Consider the following 24,761-nt stretch of genomic DNA (forward strand, 5'->3'; position numbering starts at 1 on the left):
CTTTCTCAATCAGGAGATAGTGGAAAGCCAAGGAGACCCTCCTGAGACCTGGTGTGGAGTGTCTAACAGGGTAATTAACCCACGTTCTCTAAGAAACTCTACTTCAAGTCTCACAACTTCAAAGAAAAACCCCACAGCATCCCTGGCTGCAGGGTGTCCATGTTTTGCTGTCTGACGTTTGATGCGAAGGGGATCCATTCTCCCACATCCAAGCTGAAATTCCCCGGATACTAATCAGTGATCTCACGTTTTCAGCTTGAAATGATTTGTGTGAAAGCCATTAGATGGTAGGAAGTGGGGTGTATGAGAGAGTTCTCGCTCAGCCTTTCCAAAGAGGAAGTAATTTTTTATTTGCATTCCTTGCCTGGTGACATTTAAGATTTTTGCCCCCAAATTTTAAGCAGTAGAGGGAACTGCACCACCCTGTGCTTCAGCAGTGTTAGAAACAAAATCTGGTTGTTGAGTGTCTGTGTGTTGTCTTAGACCTGAGGTTCCATGTTGAGGTATCTTCTTTAGTGGAAATTAAATAACATACAGTTGCCCCTGTCTACAAGGCTCATTACTGTCTGTCAGTTCTGACCATTATATCCACTTAAAGTACCACAGGGAGAGCATATTGGGATTCTTCTGATATACTATTCCTCCAAAAGTCAATCAAAAACCAATCTAGTGCACTTAAGGCTTTTACTGCTTTGCTGAAGACAATCTCCCAGTATCAGCTAATCTGCACAGCCTGCTCCAATAGCACAAAGATTTTTGAGGGCATGTGAGAAGAGATTACCTACCTGTTTGTAAATGAGAATAATGGCTCACTTTCCCTGGGCTCTGGGTGTGCCATCAGAGGTGACAAATGCAATTTCTCCTCCTTCTCCAACCGCAAGAGGGGAAGAACCCAAGTGCAACATGTTTGGACTGTGCCATAAATTCAGCGGGAAGTTGCTGGGTGGGAGGGAACCATCAGTGGGATCAGTGGGATCAGCTGGTCAGGGAGGTGAGCAGCAGGCAGTGGAGCTGAGTTATTTCCCCGAGGTGCTGGTATGTGAGGCAGACTCCAGCGTGGGAGGGGAAGGGTTTGTTTTCAGAGCAGCTAATAGTCCCAAAGCGTCCTGTGCATCCTTTGCTCTGCAGTCAGGGCAGGGAATCAGGGAAGCAGCAGAGGCACAGCAGGGTGCATGGAGAGAGACAGCCTGCCAAAGCAAGGGGACAGACTTGAGTGATGCTTCCTGCAGGTGGAGGGATGGATGGACAGATGGACAGGCACAGCACTGGCTGGTTAGAGTGCCAAAAGAGTTAAGAGAATATTGTGTCCCTATTGAGGGTCTGTGAACTTCTAGGACACTTCTCAGGGGTGGAGGGGAAATCAAGGCACAAAACAATTCAGCAATTAGCACAGATGGTTTAGAGGAAACCAAAGAAGAGAGCAGAGGAATCCTTGCTCCCTGTCCTGCTTTAGTGAAAACAGTGTCCCTTTGCTCCCTCAATTTAAAAGTAAGTGTCACATCTACATTTTTCAAGACATACAGTGTCCCTGAGGATTGTGTACTGGAAGTTAGCATCAATCTGGCTTCCAGATGACACAGAATGCCTCCATGGATCCTCTCACCACCCATAATGCAGGTATTCCAGCACTGCTGGTGTTCTCACTCACTCTGAGAGGCTCAATACCTTTGAGGAGAGACAGCTCACACTCTGTTCCCTTCCTGTTGTAGCCCTGTCATAAAGCCAGGGCTCTCCTTCTGTGCCTAAACTCCCAACTCAAGCATCAGTTTATGCATATTTCATGCATAACTGAGGTATCCCCTGCACAGCTGTTCAGAGGTGTACACAGTTGTTCAGTTGCACATCTGAACAAAGGCAGATTTCTCCAAGTATAGCTTGTACTGAGACAGAGAAGTGCAGTGGTGGGGGTTAGGACAGCCTAAACACCAGTGTTCTATGGATATACCAGTAGTGTGTTGTCTTTTGGTTGTTAGAAATGACTGGTGTCCTTCACAAACTCCTTGGGGTTCAGGGATGCTCCTCCCTGCCAGAGAAAGACATTTCTTCATTCCCTGAGCTCTGTTCTGACAATTTTCATGTCAGGGTGTGCATGTACTCTGTTAGCACATTTAGTGGTGTTTGAATGTGTTAGGGAGCTGGACACTTGCTGTGATGCTCCAGGGGCCCATTTTTAATATCCAGGGTTTAATCTCCCAGTTTCTTTTTCTCTTTTCCTTAGGTGAATCTGGAATCACCCTCTATTAACTCAAGGTGGAGTTTCCTTGCCATAGGGATTTTTCTAGGGGACAAAAAGGCACAGAACAAATGCAATGTCACCTGAGGTTAAACTGCTCCAGAGCTGCCTTCAGAGTCCTTCCCTCATTGCTGGCAGGGATGGGCTCCATGAGACCACAGAATACTTTGGGACTAGAGAGGGATGGACTCATCTTACCTGCTCCTTGCTTTCCTAAGAGGTTTGTTGAGTAATAGTTCCTATTTTTCATGATTTAACCATCAGTCTGAACATTAGGCTACTTAATCCTCTAATTCCATTCTGGCCATACTCTTGTAAAACCTCACACTTGGCATTACAAAATATAAAACAAACAGACCTTTGTGACACTTCCGTGTGGTGCTATTGTGGAAGCACAATAAAGAGATCAATGTATTCCAGGTGGTTCAGTGATAAATGTGGTTCCTAATTTGAGTAACACCTCTCAGCCCCTGTAGAGGTTTTCCCTTCCAGCTGTGTGCCCTGGGAGCACCACGGCAGCAGCAGCCCTGGCAGCGAGAGCAGGTGAACAGATGCAGCCCAGCCTGCACTCACAGTTCATCGCTGGGGCTCTGTTGCCTTCAGCAGAGGAAACAGAGCAACGGAGGTTCCTCCCTTCCTCCCCTGCCTGGAGGGAAGTGTCCCTGTCTGAAGCTAGCAGAGGGGGAGACTAATCACTCCTGTCCTGCTGATTACTCAAAAGCAGAGGCTGACTTTCTAAGCTTGTGAGTTTGAATGTCCCCGCACAGACACAGCGCCTGACAGCGCGACAGAGTTTGATGTGTTTATCCACAGCTCCCTGGGACGTACAGGAGTGTGTTCCTCTCTCCTCTTTCTGTTTTATGGATGAGGAGTGGAGCAGAGATGCTAAAGCTCAGCTTGACTGTCTTGACAGCAGCCATCAAAGAATTCCACAGTGGAGAAAGGAGCCTGTCACTGAGTATTTCTCCTCCACGCAGAGAAGCCCTGCAGCACTGGCCAAAGGGCCACAGTGAGTGCCAGGAAAGGCTCCATCTGGGACTGGAGAATCTCCCTGCTCAGAGGTCACCTACCTGGAGCTCACGTCCCAAGTGCTCCCGTCCTGGTCCCTCCACCTGGGGTAGATAATGACCTCTTCAGCACATTCTGCAGGGTAAAGTGATGCCACTGCTCTGTGCAGGATGCAGCCAGGTTCAGCTGTTGTAAATGCCTAACGAGGCTTAACTGGGTGGTCACATGTTGGGTTTGAACTGCTAAAGCCTGCATTTGCAGTTGAAAACTCAAACAGTGTAAAAATTGTAAAGTGACTCATAGAATGACTAACATGACATCTGTGTAGACTTCAGGAGACATTTTCTACCCTTTTCATACCCAATCACAGATTAATTCATCAGTTTGATAAAATAAAAAGTAATTAATATATTTCTGTCATGTAATCCTTGCAGTCAGAATGATAAAATATTCACAAGAGAGGTGGATTGGAAACATGAATTTGATGAAGATCATTTAAAAAGAAAGAAACTTTAATTAAAGTTTAGAAAGGTCATTGAGTCCTACCATCAGATAATGGTGAAATTATAAAACAGATGGCAAATGTCCCCAAGAAGAACAGAAGCAGTGGTCTGGAAAAAAAAAAGAAAGAGCTACTGCTAACAAAGTAAAACTCAACTCAGCACAGGCATTGCTTTAACAGCCTGGAGAACAGGAAGAGGTGGCCAGACAATCTGGACTTGTACTAGATTTTCTGACTGTTATTAAAAATATTTAACTTATGGAGAAGGATGCTGTATTTAGATTTGTCTCAGACATTTCACTGATTTCTTTTTTTCTGATGCAGTGTGGCAGGGGAGTGTCCTCTGGTGTCTCCAGAGAGAGCAAACCTGAGTTGATTTGAAACCTCGTGCCAGAGGAAAGCTAAAGGTGAGGACCCACAGACCTAGATAGTTTTAGACAACTGTTCAGAGCTGAAGCTTGGAGTTGAAAGGTCCTATTGGCCACAGATACCTCTGTGTCTTAATCCCACTGCTGGATGAGCTGTGTGTGCTTGGGAAGGGCTGTGGACTGGACCATGGCAGGGTTATCCCAGGGGGCACTAAGACCAGGGCATGACATCTCAAACTAACCTTCACCTCTAACTAGAAGCCTTTACTTTTTTGGAAGACTATGGGCTGAGACAAGAATAGGAAAGTCAAGCAGATGAAGAAGTGCAAAGACCACAGTGAATGCATATTTTTTGGCTGAAAAAGCAGAGATATTCAGCTTGCCCCATGGCTTAGATGTTATCTTGCATGTTGTAGGACTATGTGACCTGGTGTAATGCAATATTTGTTGGGAGGAATTGTGTAATGGATGTGGCAACATGGTGCTATGAAGGTCTTATATCCCTTCTTTCTTTGAGGGAAATAAGGAGGTTTCAAAAAACCAGAAAACTGGAGTATTTTTATTCACCGTGTGATTACTCTTATATTAAGTGTGGGCTACTGCTTCCCCAGAAATCCCACTGCTGCTCCCAGAGCCTTGCTCAGGTCTCGGCATTAGGGAGGGCCAGGTTCAGGGTTGCTCATGCAACCCTAATTCCCCATGATATCATCTTCACTTACACTGTCACAACCTATTTCTTCCACTAAAGCCTGTCTCAGCTGAGGAGAGATGGTGCTCACTTACTGAGCAGCTATTGCAGACACTTAGCTCCTTATTGCTCCACACACAGCCCCAGGCATGAGCTCCTGTTGGCTTTAAGCTCTCTTGGGGTTTTCTTGTGCCTGTTGCTGCCAGGTGAGTAATGGAGGGATGGAGAGATGTTGAGAGGTCTGCAAGGAGGCCGAGTACCTCCCTGCAGTGCACCTGAATTGTCAGAGTACTTCACCTGCCACAGCTCCCACTGTCCTGTGGTACCCCAGAGGGTTCAGCCCTCATCCCCAGCAGACCTCTGTGGACTGAATGTGCTGAGCACATCCCCAGTGGTGATCACATCATGATCCCAGCTAGAATAAATGGATTTCTCTTCTCCTCCCAGCTTTCTAACCTTGCAGACAGATAAGGCAGTAAAAGCTCTTCTTAGGTGGCTGGCATTGACTCGCTGCTCAAACACGTTTGCTATAGTGAGCAATGCCCTTCTGGAGGAAATGTCAAGTGGCTACGTAATGAAACATGCCAACAAAATATATATACACCAAACAGTGTTCCCAGGGTCTCATGCTTCACAAATAGAACAGTAGGGCACTTTGCAAAGGCCTCTCATTGATTTCAGCAGAGGACAGGTTTCTCTCATCATCTGAGTCAGCCTTGATGTTGCTGACTATCAAACAGCATCCTTGGCACCTGTCGCAGGCTCTCAGCAGGGGTAGGTGCGATTTGAAGCGATGGTCTCAGACATTTAAATCACAAATCCTTCTCCCTCCTTCTAGATAAAAGCAGGTGAACACAGAAAAAACTAAGCTGTGATACGTGCAACCTGTCAGGGTGGGCTGAGGGAGGCAAACCAGGTTTTACCCACAATTATCCACACAGATCTTCTGCCTGGTGTGACCCCTCCTGGATCAGGGCTGGCTGTACAGGTTGTCAGTCCCTGAGCTACCACAATTCTCAGGGATTTCTTCAATAATTATAACATCTACAAAGAGGAACAACAATTTGCAAGGATATCATGGGCTGTAACCTGGCAGACACAGATATCTACACCCCCCACAGGAGTCCTGCTAACTGGGGCTCAGTGGGCAGCACTGCAGTAAAATTGGTCTATGAACTTCAGCTGTAGCCTGGTTCATAAAATAGTCTTTAGATGTCCCCAGGCAAGCTCTGCATCCTCTGACCCAGCACCCTTTCTCCTTTCAGTCATCTCTGTGCTTCAGCATTGCCTCTCTATCACAGTAAATGGAAAGACCAAACCAGTTTTAATGTGCAGTGTTTTATTTGTATAACTCACATACGAAAGATCAAAGGTGGGTCCGACAGGGCTGCTCTTTTCCCTGACATCCTCAGCATCCCTTTGGCTAGTTGAGATGTTAAAGATGTATGACAGCACAGACCAAACTCTCTTGGTTATCTTTTGGGCACACACTGGATGAACTGAGGCAGACAGAAACCAGATCTACATGCCTCTTTCTTTTCTCTTTTTGAAGGAAAATTGTGCTCCCAGGGAACAGGGATCTAACATAACAGAGTTTGAACATACTATTTTTTTGTTTTCTGTAGCAATTAGTTGAGTTTCTTTTGGTTTGTCTTTTATCTGTTATCTCATGTCTACTATATTTTCCAGAAAGTTTCTTTGATTTAGAGTGCATTATAGTTTCTAAAGGAAATAACTTCCTTTTGCCTATTTAAATTGGTTAATGTGTTTAAAGATTTTCTTCCCCTGCCAAAGGCAGTATAAAAGAAGGGCTTTTGCAGTTGTGTCCTTGGGGCAACTCACTGCTTTCATGTACATACCCAAGTGTGCAGTTTCCCTCCATCATTTATAATATTCCACCATCTGAAATGGGTTGGTTAGTTATACTTTGCAAAAAAGGAAATTTGAAAGCTGTTGCTTAAGGGATCTTTTTGTCATTTTAACCCCTGGCTAAGGCTCTTAAAAGAAAACAAACTTACTGTTATTGTATTCTAAAATACAACTCTCGTTTCAGAATTACACCTAAGGAGAAAGCACCAGAAGTTTTGAGATTTTGAGGAAAGAAAGTTGAAAACGAGCGCATTTTTTGCAAATTCCCCTTCATCCCCTTTGCAGATCCCCTTCATGTGCCAGGAGGAATAAAACCATGATTTGCAGGAAATTTCAAGTGGACTTCAATAAAAAAATGAAATCGTTTTTTTCACAGTAAATGAATGACAAATGCTGTTTGAGATAGACTTCAAAAGGAAATACAGGCGGGCACCCTTCTGCAGGTGTTCACACCTGCAACGTGTTTCCCAGCAGAAGCGATTCATCTCCAACAGAGCAGGAGAATTTCTCCCAGATAAGAATGGGGGTATCAGCCCCCTCAAGGGGCATTTGCATCCAAAAGGGACAGATTCCTGTTGGGTGCAGCTGGGTGGAGAAGCATTTGCGAGCATTAGCATATGTGCATACCCGGGAACTGAGCTGAGCCGGCGTTTGGTGTTCCTGCGACAAAGGATGGGAAGGGCTTCCCGCCGAGCACCTGCCCGGGTGGGACTGAGCAGCTTCTCCTTCAGGACTTAAATCACTTGCTAATGGCTTCCAAGCACAGGAGATGGCTGCACCTGGCCACCCAACTGAGTATATTTGCACTTCCAAAGAGAGGAGAGGTCTCCCCAGCCCCGCGGGAAAATCGGCGGAATTGCGTCCTCTTGATGGAGCATCAGTGCTGCTGGGACTGAAGGGACCTTGATTTTAATGAGGGGGAGCAACAAGGCTGCACCAACTCTTGATTATCCCCCTCACCCTTATTGAGTGAATGCACTTTTGCATTCTCAGTTTACATCCTTTGACTATAAGAAGTGACCTTTTGATGGTGGTGGATGATGTTTCTATGGACTTTTGAAATATTTTTTTGTTTGCTTAATTTAACCTGGCTTGTGTTAGGTGTGATTGCAAAGTGATGACCTTAAATCAGGGTATTCATTTCTCTGGTGTGGTGAACCCAGTCTGGCAGTGCTCTGAACCCAGCGTTTTTGGTGAGGTGTGCAGGTGAAATTTCAAGCAGCGGGAGCAGGGCATGTTTGAATCCTAAAAGGTTTGAATAAGTTTGCAATAGGGGTACAAATCCATGCATGCAAACAGAGACAAATGCATGAAATGTAATCGTTGTCACACAGACACACGCGGTGAATGAAATAAATACCAAGAAAATTATAAATAAATAGTAAATATAAAGTAAATTTATGTCCAGAAAGAGTACGGTGTGTTGCTAAAAGAAGCCATGCCTTTTAATCTGGTTATATGGGATGTAGAGTTATGCCATTGCAATGTACTTATCACCACCTGGACGTGAGAGATAGCCATATAAGTACATCTTGTTTATTAACTCACCCTTATGGTGTAAGGCCATATAAACACAAGGCATTCATAGCCACGTAAAATCTCTCCTACTTATCAGCTCATCATCTCACTTCCTATCTCAGCAGAAAATGTCCTCTCTCTTACTTGAAACTTCTTGGCTCCCACTTCTTACTTAGGTGAATGATTATGCCCTTTAGCTTATCAGATGTGATGTGGGGATGGAGCCCGTGTGAAAATGCCTGGCCCAAAACAGAGCAGAGAAAACGAGTCTGGGAGGGTCTTTATGAAGTTATGGTGTTGATTCCCTGCCTGTGAGCCAGGACTGGCAACGTCTGTGCCATGCCTGTGGAAATTTCACTACTACCCTGAAAACTCTTCGGTAAGAGAAGAGGGGCAGACCGAACCAAACTGGATCCATCCCAACACCCCCAGGGAGGGATTAAGGCGGGCTGGCAATGAGGGAAGCAAGCCCCGGGCATCAAGCACCTCCAAGGCTGAAAATGCAAGACAGCAGAGTTAAAGGAGGGGTAGTAGCCCATTTTTGCTCTTTATTTTGATCTCTTCTTGCTTCTGGAAGTGCCCAGGGTGCCTAAAGGACAGCTTGTCAACACCTGTATGTGGAGATGTACTGAATTGCTATTTTTTTCATTGCAATAGCAAATTGTGGAACACTCAAGGCTATGTGACAGCAAGAGATTTGTCATGGTCACCTTTTAATATCAGTGTCTGTTTTCAAGCCCTTTCTGAAACTGTGTTGATACCAATATCCCTGTTTTATAGTGGGTAAACTGAGGCACAGGAGCTTGCTGAGGTCTTGGACCAGGTCCAATAACAGAATAGGAATTAAGCTTTCTGAGTCACAATGGTAGCAAATAAACAGCACACAGAGTAGCTGATTCAGATGAAAGATGTTTGTCTACTTTATTGATTTACACAATCATCTGTGACCCTGATGCTGCAGGACAGATGATGCTATTACTGCCTCATAGTAAGGAGAAATTACAAAGGCTTTGTCAGGCTCATTTTGGTCTGATCCCTTACTCAGGAGCATCTGAGCCAGAAGTAATTCATAATTTGTTCCTCTGAGGCAAATTACCATTAAAATCTTTTCATCTTGCTCTTTCCTGTGAAGAGTTGTGGATATGCAGTATATTTCTTAGAAAAACATGTTCTGAAGCATTTTCAGAGAATTTAATCCCTTCCACTCCATCTTTAACCTGCTTTCCTAAGGGAACAAGGCACACACAATTGCAGGAGTTATCCACCTACAGTCTATCTTCTTGACCTTTAATAAGGGTGAGCCTCTCAGTTGATTCCAACTGCAGCTGATAGAGGCATGGAGATCTCAAAGACACTCAGATCTTGGGAATTTTGTGGAAATGGCAGCACGAGGAAGCCTTGGGGGATCACCACCAGAGACTCCAGCATGACCTTCCCAGGTGTGGCAAAAGTTGGGTACTAGAGAAGGGAGCACCTGAAATATCATGGGTGTGTTGCAAAGGAATGTATCAAAATCACAGGTAAAATCAAGAAAAATAACCAGCAGTGGCTCTGCTCTCCTGGACTATTTTGTTCCCTCTCTACACTCTCCTTTTTAGAGGGATCTCTCTGGGAGTCATGGACTCCAGTTGCCTGAGGAGAGGATTGGGGAGTTCCAAGCCAACCAAAAACATGCTCTGTGTTTCTGGCCATCTTATCAAGACTTTGCTGGTTCACCTTGGAGGGATGTGAATGAGGACCAAAACCTGCATGCCCCGGGCACTTGGGATTTTGTTTCCCCATGAGGTCATTTCCCTTCCCTGTTCCAAACCACTGGGACTCAGCTGGCTTCAACAGAGCCACAGCAGGTTCCTCTGGGTGAAAAAACCTTCCCTCTCCTGCCCAAAGGGCTCGTGTGATACTGGCTGTTAATTCTTGGGCAGCTCCAGGACTGATAGCAGCCCCTGGGAAGGGGCCAGCGGATGTAAGATAAAGTGGCACATCAGCATGGTCCCGAATGAAATGCTCTGGTATGCAGAAATCTGTCTTATCCCACCTTATGTTCAGCACTGTATTCTCCTGGGAGGCACTGAGGTGTAACCGACCTTTGGAACACACAAATTATCAATTCCTGGATGGGGATGGACAGTTTCCTGTGGGTCAACACACTGGCTTGATTTTATTTAAGAAATAGGAGGGGCAGAGGGAAAGACTCAGTTCCAGGCTTTTCCTTGAGAAGCATAAGAAGGGAGCTGCCTTTCCCTAAGGAAAGCCCCAGTGATGTCTGGAAGAGCAGGGTGCACCTGAGATGATCTTTCAGCCCATCCTGTTGTGCTCCAGCAGATGCATGGTGCATTACTGGGTGTTGAGAAGTTAATGGCCCCAGAGAGAAGCTGATATGCCTGCTGAGCAAAGATGCAGTGCTCTTAAATGACTGCCAAGGCAGTGAGATGATGCTTGAATTACACCTATTTGGCCTCCCCCTTTTTTTAAATATTTTTTTTTTACCCAGCTCACTTCCATGACATGAAAGCCCAAAAAGTGACACTCAGCAGCTATCAACAATTTTAATATGGACTTTTCTGAGTGAGCCAGAAAAATAAAAGCTTTTTCCAAGGTCATTAGCTGACAATTGCAGCCTGTTTGAAAATTGCTTGCACTCTCTGCTAATTGGTCTACCAGACCTGTTCATTTGTTAATTTGATGCCATTAGGTAACTGGCACATCTCTGCTGCAGACAGAGTAAGACAAGGACTGAGGGTGCTATTTTGGTCTTTTTCTTTGGATGTTTTGACACGACTTGATGCAGAGCTCAAGGTGCTCCGTGCCTGCTGTGGGGACCATCCTCAAGGGTGGTAGGACACTGTAGAGGCACTCTGGGCTGGGTGTCACCCCTGCTGGGTGGAATAAAACCTGGAGTCTAGGTGAAGGGGAATAGGCTGAATGAATAAATTACCTTAGGTTGAGTGAATAGCTCAACATTAAAGCAATTATTGTAATTACTTAGATTGGCCCCAAATTGACTGGATCGGGATTTGCAGACTAAAAGAAAAAAAAAAGGTGTTCTGGGGTTAAATGGATGCTTTATTTGACCAAAAATGAGTCCCGTAAATAAGAGTGAAAGGTTGGACATTCAGAACAGATACTAATACCTGTCATGACCCTCTCCTTTCTGACCATACCCTGAGAGGAGGGCTCGTGTCTCAGTCATTGCCCTCCACGAGGGTGCCTTGGAATTGGGCTGATTTCCATCTCTTCTACCATTTGTGTGGAACATGAATGGGCAGAAGGGTGAAGAGGCAGATCATCTGTCTGGCTGTCTCTGTGTCCTGCCAAGTTCAGGAAAGAAACTCTGATCATTCTGTGTGGGAATACCCCGCTGTGCCCACCCCTGGACATGCCCTGTAGCTGCATGATCAGGCTATTTTTGGAGGAGAAAGACTTTGAATTCAACAGGGATGCGATTTGAACTGAGATTAACGCCTGAGATGCTGCAGCAGAAGAGACATCAGCTGTGTCTCTCAATCTGTGAAAGGTGCCAAATGCCCTGAAACTATTTATACATTTAAGAGTACTCAGCAAGTGCAACCCAAACTGTTTCAGGTTGGCTGAAGCAGGATATTTTTCGCAGCTTCCCTGTATACTTGAAAAAAAATTGCTTTCTCACATATCAGGTCTACCTCCTCCAGCCTGTTGCACTGCTGTGCCAAGCAGAAATCCTCAAACTCATTTTACTGGTTGATGGTATCTCTGTGTTAAGGACCTGCTTGTTTTGGAAAATGGCAGCCAGAATTTCTCTGGTGTAAAGAAAAACTAATTCGCCCAGACAGTGCACAGAGTTGCTGGGTTCTACCAGGAAAGGGCTCAGCTGAGCTCCCGGAGCTGACCCCAGGGTTTGGGGAACTTGTGTCATGGTCAGGCTGGACCTTGTCCCCAATCTCCAGCAGCTCTGCGTCGCTCTGGTACCATTCTCTTACTTTTGTGCCCAATAAACAGCCCCAGGACCAAATACTGTGTTGATCATCCCATGGGACTGCTCATAAACCCCCTTGCATCCTTCACTTTTATCCACCATCCTCAGCCTTCCCTTGTATCCTTCATCCTGAAGAGACCAGAAACATCTCAGTCTCAGCAAGACAAAAGATAACAACTTACAAATCCAAATTTAGAACAGTTTTTTTTTTTTTTTTTGCTTTTGAATTAGGTAGGAACATTATTGCTCTTGTTACAAGGTCACTCTCGGGTCCTGGCTCTCACTGCCTGGGCTTTGCAACTGAACACTTTTAGGTAAAAGGTGCTTCTTTTACCCTGCAGACCTAAGAAAACACTGGGTTTGTGTGTGATCTAAGTGTTGGGCACACCTATTGGAGCAGATCCCAGGAGCACTGTGCCAGCGTGCAAAGTGAAGAGGACTTTCAGCCCTACCTTGGATCTGCCCCTGTTTGGAAAGTTGGGAGTGGGGAACTGCTCAGTCACCCCTGGTGAGGGACTTGGCTTTGAGCAGGTAACCTGTGTTTTGGTGGGGCTGGATGAAGGAAAACAAGCAAAAGCCTGTGTAATTCTCCCTGGACTGGGGCTTTCACCAGCCCAGCTACACTGGTCACAAATCACACCTCATTGTGCCTGACAGTCACAGCTAGGCTGGAAAAACCTTGTCATCCTGACCCGGCCTCAGGAGCCAGAGGATTTAGTGAGCTCCTCTTTGCTGTGTTTTGAGAATTTCTTAAGAAAACACTTTCGTTCTGTGGGTGATTTCACAAGCTGGGAGAAAAGCAGCTGTTGGTGCTTCACAGCTCAGATTTCCCTGAGAAGTGTAAAGTCTCAGCTGGACACCACGATGATAGATTTTATAGATTTTCCCCCTTCCTCCACATCCAGCAGGCAGCTAAACCCAACAGTGAGCTACAGTGCATTTCTCTGTGTTTAACTTCTCCTTGAGATAATCCATTTGCCTCTGTTCTTTGAAAACTTACTGAATAAGCCACTTGTTTCACACTGGTGGGGAAATAACACTTTGGGGGCCCCTTTTGTGCCTGTCTTATGTACAACAGAAGCTTGGAGTTTTATAAAGTCTAATAAATACCCAGCTCTGCCAGATGTTAGCTTTTCCTTTTATTTTTTATTCCTTTTTTTTCCCTTTCCTTCTTTTTTATTTTTTTTTTCCTACTAGAAAGGAGGTCGGAATTTGAGTTCCAGACTTTGGCTGACTGCAAGTAAAATGGGACTGTTTCTAAGAGACATGTTGTGACAGTGTAAATTATCACATTTTACATGGTGTTAAATATAGAAATGCCACTTAAGAGGGGATGCATTTTGTTCGGCGTCTGATATTTGTCTCGTCAAGCCATCCCTGTGAGATGGTGTCTGTTTATTACCTTCCCACCTTTTTACTCCATTATTCTGCTCCCTGTGCTGACAATGGTTAATGAAGAAGTTAGAGCCTTTTTCTCTGTGTTTCATGGTGCTTGAGAGATGGGGGCAGGTCACTGCCTGGCTTGAGGGGGCTGGCTCCAAATGAGCCTGTGGTGGAGAAATTCCCACTTGCACTTATCCTCCCTGGGCTAAACCTCTGGATTAAATGCAGGGAGCAGAGGGGGGTGAAAAGGCCATGCTCATACACAGCCCCGAGTCTCCATCAGGGTTTAGGGGCTGGAGGGTCCACAGGAGGCAGGAGGAGAGACAGCCCAAGTCAGGAAAACCAGAGTGAGGAAGAAAAACATTTCCTTTAGACTGGAACAGGCAGAATTTACTGGACTGAATGGTTTTGAAGTTTATTCTGTTATTTTGGTTAAACCTCGCTCATTGATGGCTCTATTTCCTTCTCCCAGGGGAAAAGCATGTGTTTGGTCTCATTTTTTAAATCAAAAAGTGACATTTGCTTTATGCTGTGTTCTCTCTGTGCTCCTCAAGAGTGGTAATTGTGTGGAAACTTTCATAGTTTATGCCTAGAGGAACCTTAATTTTAATACATACAAAATTATACCTATCTAAGCCTCATTTAGTTAGAAGCAGTGCAGTTTTCCATCAAACACCACTCCAAACAGAAGCTGGCTTTGGACTTAAAGTAAATTCTCAGTTGTAACTTTATCTTCCCTACCTTGGATTCAGCTCCATTAAACTTAATCACCATCATCTACTACTACCCATTCAGTTAATGAAAAATAGTTTTCTCCGAAGGTAAAGTACTATAATTAAAGACTCTGTACATCAACAATAGCTTTTTTGCCTTCCACCTTTTTCCGTTTTTAAAACTCGTTCATTCTGTGCAGAGTGAAATGCCAGAAATGCTTGTGAGACAAAATAATTCTGCTCAGACAATGAGAAAAAATAATCACACAGGATTACATGGCCACAGATAAAATTTTGCAAGAGGTTCTTGTCCCTGCCATGGATCATCAGATAGATCTGATAAAACTCTTAAGTAGGCCAGTGTTGCCCAAGAAGTTAATAGCCATGTTGCTTTTATTCACAAATGATACCTGGCTGCTTTTAAAGCAGTAATGAGACTTGTGCATGACTGGGCATGTGGTCTGGCCAGAAATCCCAGCCTGTGGCAGAGAATAGGTCCATCCCTCCATCCACAGCACCTGAGGCTATGCCAGCAGTTCTGAGAGGTAATGGTTCAGGCCAACTGATATAAAGTGAAATAATTTCTTTGGTTATTTACAATATCAATTTGCTTTGTCAAAACTGCTATTTTTTCCCCTATGTGCAGAATTAATTTTGTCCTCTCTTCCTTACCCTCTAAATTAAAAGAGTTCTGCTTGGAAAATTTCTGATTTGTGCTAATAAAAAATATGTTCTTGTGTATGTTCTTAGGATGCACATCCAGCTATATAAATATAGATGATTTGCAGCTATTCAAAAATAAAGCAGGATTTTCAAAAGCAGTCTAACTACTCCCAGCCTAAACTAGTTGGAGCAAAAGCAGGGAGAGTTTATAATTAAATTCACTGGGAGCTGTGCTAGTCCCCTGCTGAGTGCTTTAAACATTCCTCTCCTTAGAATCTACTGGGAGAAAAATATACTGTATTTATAGCCATCTTGTTTCAATATAAACATGTCAAACTGTAAATCTCAGACACAGAGATGGGCTCAAGCTGAAAACCTCAAATCCAGATTTCCGACATTCTCCGTTTCAGATCAGCTCCGTTGCGGGCTTTGGGTTTGAGGACTTGGGACTGGTTTTTCATTTAGGTCCAGCTTCCCTCCTCGCATTCGGAGAGGATTGGCTCTCACACCCCATGTCCCACTGCACTCCAGTTAAACTTCATGAACTGAGTTAGCTCCTGATTTCTCTCAACTCCAACATGCTTTCCTGGAGTGAAACACCCTTTGTGTTTCAGCACCTCTGTCCCTGATAACCTTGGTCCCCTTCAGAAGATGATTATGCATTTCCTCTGTCCTGGGACAGATGTGTACCTGTCTTTGATTTCACATTTTTGTTCTGTGTGTCCCTGCGTTTTTCTTTCCGTGCCCTGTGCTGGAGAGAGCCTAATAATACAACAGCAACAACAAAAATAGCATTGTGGCTATTATTATCCTTGCACAGGTTTCTCACTGGGAACAGATCCATCTGTGAAATGTCCGTGTGCTGCAGGACAGGCACCACTCCTCTCTCCTTGGGCTCCTCTGATGGGAGCCAGAGGTTGGAGAAACACAATGAACTTTGGCTAATTTGGGATAAGACAACAGCTATTGGTGTGTTGACAATCCCAAGCTTGTTTAAGCAGTAGATCCAAGGGAGGAAGGGGGGGGGGAAGGAAAATGTTTCCATAACGACTGGCACGTGAATGCTGCTATGTTCCCGTGAGGTGTCGGTGTGTGTTCGCGGCTCTGAAAAAGGTGTGTGCGCTCTGCAGATGTTCTCCCGGAGCAGGAGATGTCCTAATAAGCAGGTACATTGTTCCACATGTTTAATCATGAACAGTAGTGAATGGCTTCTTCAATTCTCCTGACCCCTTTTTTCTTCCCTCTTGACCTTTTCCTTTCCTAGCCTGTCACAAATGAGGAATAGTTATTAACTGAAATAAAAATTAAAAAAAAAAAAACAACAAAAAAACAAAGAAAAAGAAAGTAAGGAGATTAGGCTTGGGGGAGAAGGGGGGGGTCTTGGGAACATAAAGAAGAGTGGAAGTGTGTTATGTAGTATTTGTTTTCTCTGCTGCCATTTTATTGCTTTTCTGGGAGCGCTGCCAGAAAAATGGCGAGTAGCACTTTAATTAAAGAAGGCTCTGTGTGCACTCCAGCTGTTCCTCATGTGACCAGCCTGTCTATGGGTAAAGCAAAGGATGCTCCTGCCAGCCTGCCCCAATCAGTGCTAACCTAATTCCTGGCCGCACGCTGCCGAGCGTTGCTGCAAAGCCGCGGCGTTCGGGGCTGCGCCTGCGAGCCAGACGCTCGCTGGGCACCCCGTCCTGCTCCTGGTGTCCTCACGGATCTGAAGGCACAGTCTGGCAGCAGCACTGCTGGGGGTGCAGGAGTGCGTGGAAGGAGGGGGAGCTACGCTAAAAACATTTTCTCTGCCTGTAGGAGTATGCCTTACCCATAAGCAGACTGTGCTGCCTGGATTTGGGGCTGGCGGTGTAAAGCTGGGCTCCCGTTGAAGTATCTGGGAAAGCAGAAATTGGCTATGGATGAATAGGACTGATTTTTTAGAAGTAACCTAGATCTGAAATGCCCTAAGCTCGGGGAAGACTACTGCATTTATTTATATATGTGTATATATATTTTATTTTTCTGAATTTGGAGAAAAACAAGCTCAGCTGGAAGAGTCCAGCTATACTGATGCTCCTAAACTGAAATACCAAGCTGCACATCTGGAAGGTGCTCTATGGATTCATCAGCAATGTTAAAAAAATGCTAACAAAGCAAAGCTGCACAGTGGGATGGAAATTTTTGTGATGACCCAATGAAAAAAACCCACTTAGCATCTTACAGTTTATACATCCTAAAGTTTTGTTTCTTGTGAAACCATCCTCTGAACCTAGTTTTTTATGGAAGAAAATATGTACTCTGGTGATTTAGGCTATATAATTCCTTAAGACAATAGGTTGGACTGAGGCCTTGTTTTTGCTACAGGGCCCCTTTGCAGCCCTCTGCCAGTGTGGAGGGCACAAAGATGAATGTGATGTTGTTTGCACCCACTGTAAGGCCATTCTCCACTGCCAGACAGGCGTAAAGGGGCCTCTCTGTAAGCGAGAGCTTCATAAAGCCCTGTGTAATAAAACCCTGAGCTTTTGTTGCAGCAGCTCAGTGGCATTAGTGCCATTGAAAATGTCACTTCTGACGTGTGCTAATTTAGGTGTGACATGAAACGTCCAAGTGTAACCTGAAGTGTCCCACAGCTGAAGCATTTTATTGTTCTTTCACACACCTCACCTATCAGTAACACGAAGCCACTTCCTCCCTCAGTGGTGCAGAGCTGAGCCTCCTGTACTGACCTGCACAAGACCTTTTTTTGGGAGCTTTCCAACCCTTTTCCTTTCATAGCCTGAGAATTGCTCCTTCTGTATTCGTCTGTCTCCCACACACCGAGGCCCATTCACATGGTTTATGGCAGTGGAGGTGAATTGATACAATACATTGAGGAGATTTGAGACAAAACTATTGTATTTCTGAAAGTCAACTTCAGCGTAGTGAGGACAGGCTAGACTTCCTCCCCTTTCCAGCAAAAACGGGGAAACACTGGCAAAAGCTGATTAAGGAGAGATGTTATCTGGATGTGGCAAAAAGCATTAGATGGAGTATTGGTGTGCAGGTGGGATGTTGGAGATCTACCTTGCATACTGTGTCCAGCCTCAATGTGTTTGTGGAAGGCCTCAGGGGATCTGAACAACTGCTGATGCATGTTGACAATATTTTATAAAAGGGTCGTCTCAGACTGTCCTGGTGGAGAAGCTGTGTTGTCAGCTGTGGGTAGTTTCCAAGCAGTAGCTGAAGGAAGGCTCTTGTGCAATGTTTTCTTTGTGTGTTTAGTGTGAAACCCAAAGGATACCCTGGGGCCCCTCTTTGCACACCCACCAGGTTGTCATTGTCAGATTTTGGGTCCCATTGATTAAAGCAGTGAGTTTTCCTCAGATATGGAAATACATCTGTGTGCTGCATGGATGTGGGCCCTGCTCTGAGTGTCCCTGGTCTGGGCACGGCCATGGCCTCTGCTTGTGAGCTGGCTGCACACTCTGGTCTTGTCTGAAAGTCTGAGGAGTGCAGGGCCTTTTTCTTTCACACTTAAATGCTGATCTCCTTTCAGTGACACTGCCTGTTTGTTTGCACCCCAGCTCATTTCTCTGAGGTGATTTATCAGTCTTCTGCAGTCGTTTCTCTTTGGGTGATGTCTTTATGGGACTCTCTAATTTATCTGGTCCTGTCTTTCAGCTAAATACCAGATTGTTTCCTCCATCCATGCAAGTTTCTTTTTACAAGAAAACTCATAAAATATTTTCCTTTCCCTGGACTTTATTTTTGTCTTCCTAGGCAGTTTACCTTCTCTTCACGTACATTTGTGTGAACCTTGTTTGTCCTGGCTCCTTTGAAGTATGGCCTCAGAAGCAGCAACAACTTCATGATCTAAAAATGGCCTGGGCAGAGTTGTTGTTTATACAGGAGGCCCTTTGCTGTTCTGTGCATCAGGTGCTGGGGAATAATATGACAGAGACTCTCTTATTGTACAACAACATGGGTTCCTTATTAGCAGAATTTTTTTCAAAATGTGTCTGGAGAAGGCATTTGTTCTGCCCTGCTTTACTCCTAATGCTTCTCACACAGTCTTTCCATTCTGCAGCTCTCCCAATTAGAAGCAGGTTAATGTGTCTTTTGGCAGTATTTATTTATTTATTTCTGGTACAAATCCGTGTTGATTTGCTGGATGCAGTGCTTGCTGGCCACTCTAAGGGCACAGCTTTTACTGTCATTCTGTTGTGGTCTAGCAGGCATCCCTCTTACAGCTAAGGCAAACTAACCCTGCACAGGAAACAAACTTGGGGTTTGGACTTGTAAATCAATTTTCCACGTCTGGATGGCTTTTTCTGGTGGAAACATGGGTGTTGTAGAAAGTTAGATAAACAAGTTTCTTTCCAACACAAGGTCAGGATGAAGCCAAGGTACATACCCAGTTTGGCAGCTCCAGCACTCCCTGTCCTGCTAAAACCACAAGGAGGGAGAGTCATTGGGACTGAGAGAAGGAGAGAAGAAGGACATTTGGGATGAGGAAAAAATACTACAGGCAGAGGTGACCCAAATTCATGTTTGCTTGTCTGACTTATGGCATTGAAAGCCCTTCCAGGCAGGATCATGGCTGTAGCTGGCTGAGAGCACGTCTGCATCAGAAAAACTGATCTGAGTCAGAGCTCACCAGGTGCCTTTGAGCAGGATGACACAGCTGTTTGGCACAGGGCTGCACAGCAACATTAGCCTGGTCCTGGAAGTGGGATAGATGGGTCATGCTGAGGGCCAGGACCTGCTCAGTGGCAAAAATGTTCTGCCTGGTGCAGCTCTGCACTGCAGTGCCTGCTGGTTTGTTGCAATGAGAGGCAGTGATCTTGGCACAGTGTAGCCATTACAGCCACCCCAGTGCTCCTCCAGACCAGTTCCTGCCACTGTGGGTCCAAAGAAACCAAACTGACAATGTCTGATGGTGAGTGGATGGAGCAGGAAGCAGCTGGGTTGGCCATGCAAAAACAGAATGATCAGCTACCTCTGGCCTTCCTGGGCCCAAAATGAGAGACAGCTTCTGGTCAATCCTGAGCTTGGATGGCTTGGCAAGATCCAAATAGGATCTAGTGCCAACCCTAAAATTCAGTTTAGAGCTTGGTCTCTGCTCAACTCTGTGTGCATTGAAAAATGCCTGGTGTTGTGGTGCTAACACGCTGTGCATCATAAATATGAGCAACAGTGCTTTGCACACAGCCTAAAGCAGTGTCCGAATTATTTCCTGCCCAGGAATGACAATGCTGCAAGTGTGGTGAATCATGAAACTCCATGCCCAGCACACCATGAAACCCATTAAATGTTACTTTAGCTGTAGGACAATAACACCTTTCTCAAGCAGGACAAGGCAGCTGTCTGGATTCTCATGTAGGAACTTTACTGGATACTTGGGAACTGCTAACAGGATACAGGATCTTTGCCTCTCCATGATTTGAGTGCAGTGCGGGTGGGTATGGCCACAGTTTCTGCTGTGATTCCACTGCTGATGGGCTCCAGGAAGATGCACTGAGACCAGAGTGGTGTGTTCAGGATTAAGTGCTTTAGGGAGTGAATGGAACTGATAAAATACGAAGTGCCTTAAAGCTTTTTCAAGAACTGAATTAAGGCTGGTAGTCGGGATAGGTGTATGATGTTATTATTATCAGTTGTTTTTCCTAACTCAGTCAGGACTTGGTGGTGTCAGGTGCAATTCAGAGTTTGCAGTCTAAATACAGGATTAGCAACAGTGGGTGGGGACAGACAGATAAGGCAGCAGAAAGGATCAGTGCCATGATGCCAGCCAGCAGAAACTTTCGAAGGATCCAGCTTCTTGGAGGTGTCGTAGCAAAGAGGAACTTGAAGGATCAGCTCAGATGTGTAAAGCATCAGGGTGCCTGTCTGAAAGAGTGGTTGTGGAAAACTGTATCTCAGCCTGAGCTCTTAGGAGGTGGTCTCTTGGCCCAGGGATAATAGGTAGTGGGGAGAGTGGGCGGAAAAGAAAAGAAAGTGGACTCTGTTGGAGTTGGTGCTCTGGGGTGAGTTTTTGAGGGCACACAGATGCAAACTTTGTGTCTCTGCAGCAGCCTTCAGAGTGGCTCTGAAGGGGAGAGAATTGCATTTGTGAGGGATGGAAGAGATGATGCTGCAGTAACTGAGAAGCTGAGAATTTGGCCAGGTTTTTGGCTGTTCAGAATGGCAGAAAAGACCATGCCTGTATAGCGGTATTAAGACTGAACCTGGAAGGTTCAGCTTGGCAGTGCTGATCCTGGGGGGAAACTATAGTTGGAATTCCTCCTGGAAGGACGACCTAGCTGGCTCTGATGTGGAAAGACAAGGCAGGCTTGAGTCTGTCTCAGTGACATGGTCTAAGCTTGCAGCTGAAGGACAGTGCGTGGCTTTGTTTGGGCAGTCTGGGGTCAGGGTTGAACCAGGAGCCACCTGCATTGAGGGGATTGCTGAACTTGTGTCTGGGATGGGAGTGGTCTTGGAAGCAATGGGAAAAGGCAGTGTTGAGAGCAGGGTCCTCTCATCAGGAGACAAGGGAGGTGAGGAGGATCTTCAGAGACATTGTGAGAGAGGTATGAGTAGAAACAGGACAGAAGAGTAGCATGGAAACCAAAGGAAAATTAATCCTCAGGAAGGTGAGATGTCTGAGTGAGGATGCAAGGCATGCAAAGAGACTGGAGGCAGAGAGTTAGATCTGAGATCTTGAAGACAGTTGTCTGGAAACTAGGCTGTCTCTTTGGCCAGAAATGTTGGTTTCTCTATGTCTGCTTTTGATCTTACTATGAACATTAGTAAAATATTTCCATTTTTCTGGCAAGTGGATGTCCCTAGACCATGCAGCTGCTCAGTAAAGCAGCTTTGTTATCAGGATGGTGGCCAACATTGCAATGACATTATACAGCTGTCTGGGGCCCTGCACTTTTGCCTGCATTCATCACCTGCTTTTGAACTGGTCCCAGTTCTCGTTGCTGACCTACTGGAAACCTCTGCCTTGCACCAAGCTAATGTTTATCAGACTGAAGAGGCTTTGAATAAAACAATTCCTCTTCCAGGGAACTTGAATGTTTTGACAAAACTTTAGCCTCATCCCAAAATCTCCAAGCAGCTCCAGCCATCGATGACTTTGACATCTGTGCTCTGAGCTGAGCACAAGGAGAAGATGCCGTATTTCTTTAATTGGTGCCAGGCTATTGTGATGGCTGATGCAATGTTTTGGCAGCTAAGCTTAGCAATGAAGGTTTGTGCTGTAGGACCCAGTTCTAGTAGGAGTTTTAAGGCTGTAATATTAAAAAAAAAAAAAAAGCCTCAAGGAATTGGCAAATGGCCAAACCATAGTACATAACCTCTGAGCACTCCAGGAGTATTTTCGTAGCAGCTGGATGAGGAATGAGTTGATAGAGACAGAGCAGGAGGAGTTCGAAGCGCAGCCCCTCAGATCATTTTTCACTGTGCTGGATTGTCCCTGCACTCCCTTGGCAGGAAACCCAAAGCCTGCTGCACTGTCTCCTTGGCCACCTCCACGGTGGAGCTGCTGCTCTCCATGTGCCGGGGCACGGGCTGTGAGGGAGAGGTGTTTACACTTCTCATCCAGTGGGAAAGCTGGGAGCGAGCACAGGCACTTCAGACTGTAATGTGATAACAGCTTTGCCCCCATCACTCACTCCTACTGCTACTAATAGAGCAGGAGAGGGAAATTCCTCAGGCATGTGGGATCTCTCAGCTGTGGAAAAAACACCATCCTGGTCTTCCCCACTTCTTCCAAGTCAGAGGCTCAACTGCTACTCCTAATACAGACTAATGCCAGGCACCTAACATAGAAAACAGAGAAGATACACTGAATAAATCAGATCGAGGTTTCCCAGAGAGGGCTACAAATTCTCACCCCTGCATTATCACTGCCTGGTGTGGCTGTGTGGCCTGGGACAGGAGGGTGACCAGGAGAAAATCCCCATCCCCAGTACAACCACATCTCCCCAGGAGCAAGGAAATAACCTCCCAAACTCAAAGTGCACTGGCCATAGTGCACTTTACTTTTCTCTTTCTTGTGTGGCAGTCAATAAATTTTTTTCCGTGTTTTTTACATTTGGGTTTGGTAGGACACGTGGTGCTGCAGTGGCCTGGCAAAGCAGTTTGGATGACCTGAGTGTGTGGTAGCTTCTTCCTCAGTAAACCCATTGGTGGATGAGTTTCCTGAACCAGGAAATTCATGTGAGCACCCACCCCAGCCGAGGTCACTCCCAGCTTCCAGCAGTACATATCCCTGCTACAGCGAGCTGGGATGGACGAGCCTGGGAACAGGAGTGGCTGTGTGCTACAGATTGCTGGAGCCATGGCAGAAAGCATTTGTCCCCAAGTGCTTCCATGTCCTCTGCTCACCCACACTGCCTCCTGTGCTTGGCTTAGATGCAGATGTTCCAGTTATGTTCCAGTTTGTCATCCAAAAGCTTTGGGATTTTCTCTCTCCTCTGAGGCCAGCAGACATGGGTAGTGGGTGAAGGCTGTTCTTTGACTGGCCATCTTGGCGATGTGAAGTTACTTGGGAGGGTCTTTCCTTGCTGTAAAAACAACTTAATGACTTCCCCTTGTCCTTTTCTAGGGTCTCATTGACACAGTCAAAGGGCTACTTGGGTGGGCTGGGAAGTGTTGCTGCGCTGGGGAGTGGAAACCAGAGATATGGCCTCACACAGAGAGAAAGAAAGAGAGAGGAGGGAGAGAGAGAGAGAGAGAGAGGTACTTCTCATTTTGGTGAGCCCTACTTTCCTGTGTGCTTGGGGGCCTGTGAAGCTCCCCAGACCAGCCCATCTGGGTGTGGGGGCCATGCTGGGAGGGAGAGACACCCCTCTGTGGGATTTGAGGCTGCAGTGCCCCAAGGAGCAGTGCTAAATAAATGGGCACGTCTGCATGTGCATCCACTTTAATCACTCTTTAACTGTGCAGCTGTTCTCCATGGCAAAGTATTGTACAAGAGTAATGGGGTGACCCCAATTCCCCTTTTGCTCCTGCAAAAACCTGTTCATATTCTCTTTCGTGCCTGAGAAACTACTGCAGAAGGGACTTTCCCTCTCTCACTCTCTTTTTCACTTTGTAACGAGAACAACAGTCTTTCATTGTTAGATTTCAAAATAATCCTCTTCTGTCAGAGTCTGACTCCTACATCCAGCAGCAGGGCTGCACCCTCTACCAGAAATCTGCGAAGGAGGTGATGCATGTCTGGCCACCCATTGCTTTTCCTCTCAGTTTCCCAGGAATTGCTGTAGAGCCATTCCCTACTGCTGTGGCCAGTAGAGTAATGCAGAGGAGGGTCTAGCTCAAAGGCCACTGAATGCTGTGCAGTCTCTAAACTGCAGAGGATTTTGGACAAAGTCTCAAAGGAAAAAGCTTGGTAGGGATTTTCAGGGGAGAGCCTGCTGCCAAGGAGAGCGGCACCAGCCTGAAGCCGGGGCTGTCCCCCAGCCCTTTGTTCCTCGGGGTGGTCGGCTTCCTCCGCCCGGCAGGGCACAAAGAGCCTTTGGGAACTGGCCCAAAACTGAGGAGTGGCAAAATGCAGTTAGTTCCCCTGCCTTTGTAAAAGGCATGTCTGGACGCCAAGGGAAGTTTCCATATCCTGCTGCCTTGTGTTCTCTGGGGCTCGTCTGGGACCTGCTGTGCCTCCGAGTCCTCCGGCTGTGACCGGAGTCTGGGAGCTTTGCTCCTTCCTTTATACACGGGTGGAGAAGACAACGGTCAAGTGTTTTCAGCTTTTCTGACTGATTTGTGCTCATTACAAAGCTGGCTGCCTGGGCCAGTTTTCTGACGTGGGTTGGGTGTCCTGGGGACATTTGCTTTGCTTCTGCTGGAGCTTGTTCTGGAGACAGAAAGCTTGGTCAGAAACTTGGGGAAGATTCTGGAAAGATGGCTCTGAGC

This window comes from Vidua chalybeata, chromosome 6, assembly GCF_026979565.1.
Source record: "Vidua chalybeata isolate OUT-0048 chromosome 6, bVidCha1 merged haplotype, whole genome shotgun sequence".
Classification (NCBI taxonomy): domain Eukaryota; kingdom Metazoa; phylum Chordata; class Aves; order Passeriformes; family Viduidae; genus Vidua; species Vidua chalybeata.